The 13,195-nt window shown below is 39.5% G+C and overlaps 1 protein-coding gene across 4 annotated transcripts in view; it reads right to left on the bottom strand.

Moving 5' to 3' along the window:
* wasf1 (WASP family member 1) overlaps nucleotides 1-12,758 on the bottom strand; it is a 74,030-nt gene extending 61,272 nt beyond the window's left edge. For 2 of the 4 annotated variants that reach the window (XR_007041823.1, XM_047388415.1), the window contains exon 1: nucleotides 12,362-12,758. The gene's annotated coding sequence lies outside the window, so the exon portion shown is untranslated. The remainder of the gene's footprint in view (nucleotides 1-12,361) is intronic. The other 2 variants (XM_047388416.1, XM_047388417.1) reach the window with 1 other exon arrangement.
* Nucleotides 12,759-13,195: the final 437 nt, after the last annotated feature.

The following is a 13,195-nucleotide window of genomic DNA, read 5'->3' as shown; positions in this document are numbered from 1 at the left end:
ACACAATCCAACATGAGCATAAATCAAAGATGCTGAGTTTATAATCGCTCAGTGATTATGACAATCTAAAAGTGTAATTCCATAATGAACTTACTGTAGTTTTGCATTGATAAAAAAACACATATTCAGTAAAGTTAAACTGAAGAATAAACAGATCTGTTGGGGGTAAACTGTGAAAAATACAAGGCTACAATAACCTGGTTGCACAAATGCACCCACCCTTACACTAATAATTGGCTGAGGAACCTTTAATTTAAACTCAGAGCTCTGTCTTCGTCTGTAAGAGTACATTGGCTTGCTTGGCAATATTTGCCCACTTTACCTTGCAAAGGTTCTTTCAATGCATCAAAATGTAATGAAATCTAACAGGGATTGTTCATTACACGTAAACCAAGGGTTGCATTGAATCTGATGCATAAGACTGTTGCAGCTGAAAAGATCTACTATGCCAGTTTTAACAGGTTTAACCAGAATGCAGCCGCTATTAACAGAGTTGACCGTATGAGAATCCAAATACATCTATGACTGAGTTAGCAAGCAAAACGCTTAACCGGGGTGCAACAACAGAGTATTTCTCTGTGGCAAAATATGCCACACAGTTAACAATCAGATCTCTCTAGGCCGCTACAGTATGACCTCCAAGGAAATGAATCACAGTTAGTCTTCCACCATCTTGAGCTTGGGTCTACAGCAAAAATATGAAGCAGCATACGTGTGATGTCATGCGTGATATGCAAACATTCACACATGAGCAAAGACACACACTGACACCCCACCGTAAGAGATGACGGACAAGAAGGCGACAACTGAGGACAGAGTCTGAGTTCAGGCGTATGGTGGATGTATGTGAGAGAAAAATTGTTTTCCCTCTCTTTTTTATTATGGTAGCTGTGGAGATGTGCCTATATTTGAAAGACAGTTATGTATGGGATTGTTGTGTCTCAGAGCATTTGCTATAACTTGTCATGAAGGACAGTGTTTTAATCTTCCTTAATTTGGTTAAAACAATAAAAAGTAAACTGCCTTCCCTCCACCTACCCTTCTACAATCAAATGTGTGTTTTCCAGTAAGAAATTTAGGACCTCCATGACGATCCAGCAATGAAGTACTAATAGAAAGACTGAATGATAAGCATGATAACCCAAATGTGGCTGCTGAATACGGCTGTGCACTAAAGATTTTCTTGCTGGGGATTTAAGTGAGTTTGGCATTTCCTGCTTACCATCAAAGAAAAAAAGGAAGGCGATCTTCAAGAGCAGCTTACATTCGCAGCCTCTGCTTGGCTTGCGTCCAGCACAAATCAGGCAAGCCCCGTATTCGGGGTTTCGTGCAAATCCAAAGCAGAGCCAAGTGTCTTGCTGAGACCTTCAAATGAACAGCCAAACACTGGCTCCTAATTGAAGACAGCAGTTGTCTGTGTGCACAGGAAGCCCTGCTATGAAACATTGGACAAACACAATAGGACACTAAGAGGCTACATCCTTTTCTGTTCCTCTTCTCTTTTCTCACCACTTTCTTATAATGTTTATGTAGAGTGGCAGCATTATTCCTTTTCTTTCCCCTAATATTTGGTCAGTTTAATTTGCAATCACCAAACATGTTGAAGGAAATCAATGAGAGGGAGGTAATTGCGGCAACAACCTTGATGTGATTAAAAGTAAACTGTATTCTACGTAATGTACCAGAAATAAAACCCATTTCTACTTAATTCTTCAATCAAATCCTTCGATGTTTTTCCCTCTGAACATCTTCCTTGCAATCTCTTCTACTGTAACCTAACACAAGGACAGAGGGCAGGAAAGAGCTAGGTATAAAAATGCTAATTTATCCATCCATTGTCTATACCCGCTTGGGGTGGGGGACTGGTGCCCATCTCCAGCCAGTCCATCACTGGGCAACACAATAACACAGGACAGACAACCATGCATGTCTACACATACATCAGGGCAATTTAGAGTATTCAATTGACTTTACGGTTTTGTTTTTGGACTGTGGGAGGAAGCCGTAATACCCGGAGAGTGCACTGGAAGAACATGCAAACTCCACGCAGAAACACCCAAGGCCAAGCCAGGCCAGGATTCGAACCCAAGACCTTCTTGCTGCAAGGCACATTGGTACAGTGCTACCAACTGTGCCTTTGTGAAGCCAAAAATGAGCACTAACGAAAAACCTAATAAAAACTCAGTGCATTTGTAATTAAATAAAGATGTATAAAAACGCAAAAAAGAAAACAGATTTAAGATGCAGATGTGACAAACAAGCCTAACCTCACTTATGCAGCCAGAGCCGGCCCAAGTTTGTTTGAGATTGTGAGCAGAATTAGTTACAACTCAACTTGATTTACATTTAACTAGTGAACCAACGATGAATTACAATGGCACTGTATGGAGACCCCTGATGATAATCATAATAGGCATTGTTTTCTTGCCAAAAAATTTTTTTTAAAGTTATTTAGAATGGATGTATGACCACTTAGTGGCAACACAGAAATAGGAATTAAGTGAACACTAATGCTACAAACATCATCTACACAGGAAACATGTAAAAGCTTCGTGGAAGTAAACGTGAAGAGGACAAATTTGCCGTAATCCACGGAAAACACGTCTAAAGGAAACACTTTTTGGGCCCAGGATTATAAAACTATTGACATCTTGGATTTAAAAGGTGTTAGGAATAACCTTTATTAATATTACTCATAGCTGTTTTTCCCATTTATACCATAGTGAAGTAAAGTATAAGTTCTAATGTTTCCCTTTTGTTACAATAGGGTTAGAATCCTCATAGACATACGTACAAGGATAAATGGCCCAAGGGTTGTCATGAATGACCTGAGGCTGGGGCACTGGGGTTGATAGTGGAGCAGCCGGTATAACTGGTTTGATTAGAAAGCCACAGCACACTTAGATTAAGTATGGACTCCCGCTACTACACAATCTAACAGATAGACACCACAATGGTGACACATAGTCTACTGATAATCACTGAGGGAGAGCACATCCATTGCATTGGAGTGCCAGATATAAAAACTACATGTGACCTTCTATCAGGGCTCTTTGTCATCCTCTAACAGACGGCGACAATCCGAGACGGGAGCCTCAGCGTTGATCTCTGTAATCATTCCTCTGCCTTAAATTAGATTAAAAAGAGTTAAACATTAGAAACTGATTGAGAGTAGTTCCTTTAAGAGTCTTTAGATAGAGTGTGTGATTGCTTCTAGGGACCAAGTACCGGAGGAGCTCTGAGGCGTCTGACCGCCAACAGGGTGCGGTAGCTTGAGGGAAGTTGACACAACACAGTTCATGCTACTGCAGCTACTACAGTCAGCTTGAGCAGGAAGTAAACAGCCAGACCACGGTGGTGATCGCAGATATTTATTGCTGCATTCCATTTACCTGGGAACTTGGAACTGGGAAGTTGGGGGTGAAATAATCTGAGGTGATAGCGTTACAGTTTTCTGCTTTTCTGAAAGTTGGAATTATCATGGATGCTCCTGTTCTTCATTGCTTGTATATAGCCACTGTTACACCTATAACCATGACAATAACACTGTCATATGCAGTATTTCATGCAAATAAACAGTGATGAAACATCTCGTCTTATAAACACTGAAAATTAGTATGTGTACAACTAACTAAATATTACATAAATAATAAAGAACTGCTCAAACAATCAAGGTAAGAATGTTGAGTAGTAGCCATCCTGAATGAGGAAGTTGGGTATGGTCGCACTGCACCGACTTTCAGCAGCACTCCAGTTGAAAATTCCTACTTAGAGGTCGGAAATTCCAACTTCCAAGTACAAATGACACCCACTGTAGGAGCTTGAAGTTTATCAGGTAAGAAAATGCCTTTTTGTTTTTTTAAACAGGATTTCTTTTACTTTTTATGTGTCCGTTTTCAATACAAAATATTTGCCATAAGTTATAATAGGACTACAGTTAGATGCATCATCTTCTACACAGACATTCAAATTGGACATTATAATTTTTCAATAAAGTACCATGCTTCCATAGGTTTTTGCATTAACTTTGACAGTTCCCAAAGGAAATATATTAACAGAAAAATGTGTTTAATGGGTACCAGGTTTCTTCTTGTAATTGTTTGCTCATATTTACTTACTTACATTCTGATAGTCATGTCTGTTGAGCTAAGTGCCATTTTTTCCAGAACTTTTTTTCAGAACGGACTCCCCAATCTGACCCCGAGCTGTATTTTGGTATTGGTGACACCAGGGATCCGATCTCAGATAAGCAGAAGAGGGAGGATGGATTAATGGATGGATGGATGGATGGACAGAAGTAGATAAGGAAAGGCAAAGAGAGATAGAAGTAACAATTTTAGATAAGGGTATAGGGAATAAAGTCTGGAAATACAAATATTGTTCCATGCACTTATTTTTTCTTTTCCACATGTATCTTGCCAGGTAATCAAATTCTATATTTTTCTGACTCCCCAAGAACTCTGGAATATTTTCCAAACTGGTGCATTTGTCATCATGTCCTGTGTAAAGTAAAGCGATCTCTTGTGCTGGCCTTTTCTACAGTCTTTGTGAATCACTACAGAAGACCACAGTGACCATGGCTCACAAGAAATTTAGAACTGAGAACTGTAAAAACAAAGGGAAGAAACAGAGAAAGAGGAGAGTTAAAAGGAGGGATTTGAACCAGTGCAGCATTTGTACCATGTTTCTGAATACTTTGTTTAACTTTGAATATTCAAATTTATTTAAATACACAGAACCTCTGAAAGCACATCAGTATAAAGTCTGCATGCAGCAGTTACACATGATAACAAACTAGAAAATGTACCAGTGGTAGAAGAAAGAGCAAGCACATTACGCCAAAACTTAAACACTATGGACATCCAAATACACATTGTGAGACACGCCTACTGACAGCTGAAGCGTCCATGTACCCAAAACATTCCTGGAACAAATCAAGCCTGCATTGTCTCAGGAAAGGGATCAGACTACATTTACCTAAGCGTACACATGACACCAGGGGAGTGGCTTCAACAGCCTGTTGTTTACTCCATTGTGTAGCTCACTTTGGCTTGCATCTGACGGTTTTGGCCAGGTTGGTCACAGGACACTTTGGCGTTTAGCTTCCCAAATTACTACTTGTCACATAATGACAAGTGAGGGATGATTTATTCTTTTACAGCATGCAGTCATAAGCTCAAGAAGCAAAGTGAGAGTTTTAAAAAAATATTTATGCCAACTTAGCATATTTTTATTCATACTCCTAGTTCTACTTTTTTCGATTTGACATTGCTTTCAGCAATAAGCTGTTAACATACTTTAAATTTGTAGTCTGAAAAAAAGAAGAGAAAATATGCTCTAAAGACAGAGCGAGAGAGCATGTCCTTCTCTTTTCTCAAGCTGCAACTGGCAGATATGACATCCAGTAAAAGGAATAAAAATCCTTTCCATAACTCATTTGAACCTCGAGTGATTCTTTGACCCTTTGGCAGCAGCTGTGGTCCAGCTTGTAAGAGGCAAAAGAGCTGTGTCTAAAAAGAGCATGGATCTGCTGCATATGAAGGCAAAATAGGTAAAAACTTAGCAATCAGATAATAATATCAATAACTGATATTTTCAGCTTGCAACTGAAAAAGAGGAATGAGGAGTTGTGCACTGTAGATGGGTCACTCTGATCACATTTGGGACATCTTGTCTTTTAGCCATGTTCACAGAGACAGAGACAGTGAAGCAAACCCTTTTTAGAGATACCCTGTCAACTCATTTGAAGAGCCTGTCAGCATCCTCGCTTCCTCTGGGTGAAAACTTGAAACGGAGAGGATGAAGAGGCTACTGTACAAGACATAAGAAAAAAAGATAAAGCTGACTACAAGGCTGCAGAGAAAAATGAATGAGTTATGTCTCTATACCAATCAGCTTGAGTTTTCTTTTTTATCCCTATTATAAAATTACTATAACTTTTCCAAGAAAATTCTGAAAAAGCTTAGTAGAAAACTGCTGTAAGGTAAGATATTAAGTTTTAGAAAAAAAAAGGTGTATGATGTCTGGTGCCACTCCTTGAGTTGTAACGGCATGGCATTAGGTACAGTACATTGCAAACGCATTTAATTTATTGTTGTATAAACCCATTTTGCAGCAATCACAGATGCAAGTCTTTTGGGGTATGTCTCTACCAGCTTTGCATGTCTAAAGACTAAACTTTCTGCTCATTCTTCTTTGCAACACAGCTCAGGTTCCTTTAGATCGGATGGAGCTTCTGTGAAAAGGGATTTTTCAGTCTTACAAAAATTCTCAATGAGATTTAGGTTTGGACCCATCTGACACATGAACACAGTTTGATCCACATAATTCCACTGTACTTCTGTTTGTTTGGTGAAAGTTGCTGTCATGCTGGAAGGTGAATCTCTGCGCCAGTCTCAAGTCTTTTGCAGCCTCCACAGGTTTTCTTCCAGCATTGCTCTGTGTTTAATGCCATTCATATTTTAATCAACTTTAATTAGCTTCCTTGTACCTGCTAAGGAAAAACATCCCCACAGCATAATGCTGCAACCACCATATATCACCATGGGGATTGTCTATCTAGGGTGGTGTGCAATGTTAGTTGTCCATACAGCATTATGCATGTAGGCCAAAAGGTTCCATATTGGTCTCATCTGACCAGAGCACTATCTTTTATGTTTGCTGTTTTTCCTACATGGCTTGCTGTCCAGGCACAAGTGGAATTATTTACTATTTAAGTTATGCCTGACGGCAATTAGTTGCCCTGGATTTTGTTTAGGGGCATTAGACAAAGGGCGGAACACATACACATGCCAGTTGGGTATTACTTGTGTTGATCAAACGCATAGAATACCACTAAAGTACACTGACATTTTTGGCTGTAATTTCACAATATGTGAAGAAGTTCAATGATTATGAATGCCTTTTCAAAGCACTCTACAGAGCTAAAACATTTGGTTAAACACTATATTAATAGAAATTTGAGAGGAAGGAAAGGGTGTAGTAAGAAAAGATGCACCAGCAACAGGGACAGGCGCAGTCCAAAGAGGATTGCCTAACAAAATCCATTCAAGAACTTGAGGTTAGCATCACAAAGAGTGGACTGAAGCTGGAGTCAGTGCATCAAGGGCCACTACGTATGGACGAATCCTACACATGGGCTCCAAATGTCGCATTCCTCGTGCCAAACCACTCCTGAACCAGAGATAACTTCAGAAGCGTCTTACCTTGTCTAAGGAGAAAAAGAACTGGAACGTTGCTCAGTGGTCTAATGTCCTCTTTTGAAAGGAAAGTACAGTTTGCGTTTCATTTGATAATCAGGGCCCCAGTCTGAAAGAAGAGTGTAGAAACACAGAATCCACATTGCTTGAAGTCCATTGTGAAGTTTCCACAGTCGGTGATGATTTAGGGTGGCATGTCATCTGCTGGTGTTGGTCCACTGTGTTTTCTAAAGTTCACAGGCAACACAGCAATCTACCAGGAAGTTTTAGCGCACCTCATCCTTCCTTCTTTATGGAGATGGTAATAACATTTTCAAAGAGGACTTGGAACCTGTCCCCACTGCCAAATGTATCAAAAGCTGGTTCAATGACCATTGTGTAGGATTGACCAGCAAACTGGCCAGACCTGAAACTTCATAGATAATCTATGGGTGTTGTCAAGAGGAAGATGAGAGACACAATGCAGATGATCTGAAGGCCACTATCAAAGCAACCAGGCCTTCCATTACACCTTTGCAGAACCACTGGCTGTTGGCCTCCGTACCACCCCTCATTGATGCAGTAATTCATGCAAAAGGAGGCTCAACCAAGTGCTGAGTGCATAGAAATTAACCTCCTTTCAGAGCCCTGGCAAATCTGCTTAAAATATCCTTTTTATTAAACTTTTGTAATATTCAAATTCTTTGAGATACTACATTTCTAGTTTTAAGGGGGACATATTCTTTTAAATCCTTCATTTTCACACTTAAATCATTCATTTGTGGTCTATTTAAAGTGGAACTGTAATGCTCTGGTATGAACTTTTGTTATTGTAGCTCCACAGGCCCCTCTTTTACCCCTTTTCTGAGGTGCATCTGAGAGCAACTCATTTTGCTGTCTCTTTAAATGCTGTCTAGGCACTTCACACCCTGCCCCCCTCAAGGTCAAGGAGCGCTGCACTTTAACCCTTTAGGCCATTTTTGTAGTTTGATAACAATTATCTAGCATTGCAGAAACAAGACAAAAACAGCAAAAACAATGCAAACCTGTAAATGTAATAATTCTTTTGAAAACACGCAGTACGGTGCTGTCCTCAAGAAGCTAAAAGTAGCACACACCACTAACATAAGCAGAAGGAACGATGCTACTGCCATCAAAACAATAGCCAGGATGTCATATCAACACACAATAAATTCATGTCTAAAATAAAGCTTGCTGTCATTTTAACGTTATTTTCAGCTTACGTCTTTGCTGTGTCCGTCATTTCCATAGACAGATGGAACTGACCATTTAATCAGATGAAGTCTTTCAGCAAATCCTTATTGATATTGGAGGAGTTTGCTGAAAGCAAGCATCCTTGAAATAGGGGAAATAGGAATTTCCCCACTGATGTGGTAACAGTTCCCTGAAAAATAAAATTTAACCAGGCACTTCGAAGAGGTTCCGATGCTGGGGGATGATGTAATAAACTGTTTGGTTATTATACCCAACAACCGAACTTATCCTGTTTGACCGTACGCATACTTGAGCTTGGACTACAAATGTGCAGCGAGAAATAAAGATGGCGGATACACGAAGTTGCTGGATGTCCATGACCTTGTGTAGCTGTTCCGCAGTGAATAATGTGAAAAACATAAAAGATGATAGAGAAACCTGAACGGACTGAAAAATATGACTCAAACAGAACATAAAGATATCTATGCAGCACCTGAAGAGACTAAATTTTACTTTTCTGCACTCTGACAGACTCCAAGTCCCCTTTAATTATCTGTAAGCCATAATTATCAAAATTACAAGAAATAAAGGCTTGATATATTTCACTCCGTTTAAAATATAAATATATATATATAATGTATATATGTATAACTTTCTGAAATGAGTGAAAAGAAATATTGAACTTTTTCATTAAATTAAATTTTTTTAGCTGTATGTAGAAAAAGAGGGTCCAAATCCTCTTTTGATAAGGTATGTTACAAAAAAGGGGGGAGAAGCACAGAAACTCCACCTTTGCCACCTCCCAGTTAACTCCTGGGAGGTGGTAGATACAGCAGTAGTAACACACAAGGAGCCCCAGTCAGTCAGGCTAAATCGTGCACTGTCTCTCTGTCAGACCAGTTCAGTCAGCAGACAGAAGCAACATTATTGAGCTGTGGGCTTGGCCAAGAGGAGGAACAATAGCTCCTGTGTGCCGGACCCTCGGGAGCATCCCAACAGCTGGGGGATAGGAGGTCCGTCTGTGGCTCCACTAAATGGGAACTGCAACGTTGCTCTTTGGCTTCCCCAGAATCCCTGGCACACCTTCTCCTCTTTTAATCATCTTTTTCAGCTCCCAACTCTGTGCATAAGCTTTGTCATTCTCTCCCTATTAGTTTGTGCCTCCCCTATCACCCCACTACACCTCAGAGGAGAAACAAAAAGAAGAAAGACAGAAAGGGAGAGTCTGTTCCTGGTTGCATGAGAAACCCAGAGACTGGCAAAGGATCAGAGCAATGTCAACAAACAAGTCCAAAAAGCCTCCACAGGAGGCTTGCCAAAACCGTTCTCTCACAAAGGAGGGTACCAGCCTTGCAAGCATTTCATATCCCAGAGCAAAAAGTTTACAGGAAGCATCAGATAAACATAGGAACTGTTATACTCTGGGAATACATCTCCAGATGGATTCAGTAAGTGAAACGGGTCTCTCTGCATCTAAAAGTATTTTTTTTTTATCACGATGCCAGACCAGAACATCATTTAACAATGCCAGGGCTTATCTGGAGTGATTATAACATGTGCAAGCCCCTTTAACTTCCAACCAATATGATCAATATTCTAGTCAAATTCTCCTCTCAAACACATACATCTTTTACCCCTTTTTTTTATGGCTGATACCAATGAGGTGTTCAAAGTTTAAAACCTCATGTCTTCTGAAAACGTATTAAGCTGATCTAAACTGAATAACCTGATTAAAAACACACGTCGGCAAAATGGTTGAGTTATTGCATATCACACTTAGTCATAACCTAAAGCTACTAAAAAAAAAAACCCAGCTTGTGTCCCTCATGCATCTTCATTAAATTTGACTGTTTCGGTTCATAGGAGACACAGGCTGGCCCAGCTAATCCATTGTTGTAAGCTGTAGGATACTCAGGTGCGTATCTGCGGATAGATGATTCATTCATTATAAGCCATAGATCTGAACCTGGAAAACAAAACTCCACACAGGCTGTTTCTACTTTAATATCATGTTGCGAACAACCAAACAGTCAAACAGGTATTTATTAGTGAGATCAGAGTCCGGTCCAAGACTCAGACAGATTTTTTTTTTTTTTTGCGAGGCTTTAAACTATATCCCCACAGCTCAGATAACATTTAGTTTATATCATCCATGTTCAAATGTGTATACAATATACAGCTGATGTAACCGTCATCATAGTTTGGAACTGGAAACTAAAAAACAGAAATAACTAACTTTACAATTAAATGTGTATGCTTTTTCAGGAAAGTTAATAACTTTCCAGAAATAAAATTTGTATAAAAAAGTGCAGCATAAAAAAACCCTTTTAAGGCAAATTTTTAAACACTTTTTTATATATAGGCAATATGGCTTTCTATCCAGAGCAGCTGAAGATGGGTTGCCAACCGCAAAAAAAAACAAATTTTAGTTAATGCTCAAATAATATTGATATCTGAATCAACTGTAATGCCATTTCTGTCCTTTAAATGAGTCCAAACATTATTTCACCATCTCTAAATCCTAAATACTTAAACTGGTTAGACATTAATAGAGCGGTTCTACGCTGAACAGAGATTCTTTAAAGCACAATTTATGATTTGTGAAATCTGGATGGAAATCTGGACCTTTTCAGTGCTTTCTTGGCATCAGGTCCACATTAGACAGAAAAAACTCAAACCTGGACACTTATTCTACAGTGATTACAGACTTACTAAATATTTTTTATGAAACCTCCATTCAATACTTACACTAAAAAGTTAGGTTTTCTCTAAAACTTATTTAAAATCTAAACTTATCCATCTCATAACATTTATCCACAGAGATCAAGTAAAATCATATCAATAGGTTAGTTCTTCACATTTAAGTTGCATAATAAGGGTTTTTGCCAAATACGCTTCATCAGCAATGTATATTTGGTTTTTTGTGGGAGGGCATAAGCAAAGGCTCTCTACCATTCATACAAACTTTGTCTCGCATGATTACTGACATATAATATGTACAAAAACAGGTACCCTTGTAAACCTGACTTGTGTGCTCTTGGTTACCCCCTCTTGGTTTGATGGCCCCAAGCAGCTGCCTACTTCGCTGAACGTTGAATTAACGTGCAGCAGAAGATATTCTTATTATTTGTACAGTAGATGCCATAAATGACAACATCAATGGATCATGCAATACCAAGAATATGTTAAAGTTACAAGACAGATAAAGAAAAGCACAGAAGTCACAATAGGACCTTGTTCCTTGGACTTTACTTTGTTGTCGCACTTTTAAATAGTAAAAAAACGGTTTCAAATTTCAGAAACCACGATTTTTTTCAGTGAGCTGCAACCTACCATCCCCCCCCCATGACAGTTTGTAAATCGTGCAGGCTTGGAAAAAGACCCCGGCCCCCAAAGCGGAGAAATGTATTCCCAGCGGTTTGACTTCATCGCTCTTAAACTCTCCACCATTCCCCGGTTCCTGACATAACCGCTGGCCTTTATATCTTGGATGCTTCGGTCGCGTCTGAAAATTTGCGGGGCATCGAAAATATTTGTTTCTTGCCAACATGTAATTTCTCAGACTGTATATGTCAAGACACTGCTGCAGCGGGAGCTCATCCAGATGTGCCGCTACAATTCATCACCAGCAGTCTCTTTATAAATGTGACCTTTATTTAAGCAATTAGAAACACGCATTTGGTACTTTTTTTTTTTTGAGAATTTGATCACTTTGGAATCCCATCCATGTCACGTTTATCACCTGTATGCTATGAAAATGTGGGAGTCACAGCTTGCAGAGCAGTGTTGAATTACCAAGACCGTTATTAGTCTAGCTGCACCAGTTTAGGTCCAATATTACAACATGGTGACTCTGTTCTGAGGCAGTAAGTTGAACTGAATAGTGCGGAGATACAATAAGGTCCATGCAATGTTATTAAAGTAGGAATTTAAAGTGGCTGCAGCAGTAGACGACGTTCAAACATTACCTGATAGGTTGGTTAAAATCCCACTTAGTTTCTTTCCATCCTCACAGAGCTGCACGGCGTGCCACAGAATCCAAGTATTTAAATCCCCTGGTCAGATCCATGGCCGCACCGTCTCTGATATCAAATGCACTCCTGCTAGAAGAGGCGGCGGCGCAGAACCATCCAGACACTTTTTTTTTCTGAAAAGGGTTTCTTTGGTAAGATATTGCTCAAATTGACATTAAATGTGGTCCGACCCAACTAACGGCAGATTCCTCAACTTGACCTCGTTTTCGAGTTTAATCCCGTGCGACAGATGCTTTCACGGCAAAGTAATGAGAGTTGTGTTAGGTTTGTTTGGAGGAGAATGTCCCCGCAACAATCAGCGCTGATGGTATGAGCCACTCCATTGTTGGAGCGCGAGACACCGTCCCATGCTGATGTATGATTGTGGGAGGCTCGCGGACAGCGCGTGCGCTCGCGGCATTGGCTAAAGTGCCGAATCGTCATTCAGCGCCATCCAATGAATTATAGTGTAGTATTTATTCTTTCCATCTTTCACTGTGCATAAAAAAATACCGATCCGTAAGATCGATATTTAATGAATAGGTTGGATAAGACTAAAAAATACAATTGCGTGGCGCTGAGAGATGTTTTTGGTTTGTTAAAACCAATATTTTCATAGATTTTATGGTCATAGGTCATAGGTCATGTTCTCTGGTCTTTTTTTCAAACTGCCAACGTATTCAAACAAAAATGGCCAATGAATAAATAACAAATCAACTTATATCCTGCTTGAATAATGTAAAAGTGAACTTGAAGTAAAATAAATGTACGAATTAATGAAAAGAAAAA

Source organism: Girardinichthys multiradiatus, chromosome 15 (assembly GCF_021462225.1).
Source record: "Girardinichthys multiradiatus isolate DD_20200921_A chromosome 15, DD_fGirMul_XY1, whole genome shotgun sequence".
Lineage (NCBI taxonomy): Eukaryota > Metazoa > Chordata > Actinopteri > Cyprinodontiformes > Goodeidae > Girardinichthys > Girardinichthys multiradiatus.
This window is presented reverse-complemented; position numbering and strand designations above follow the sequence as displayed.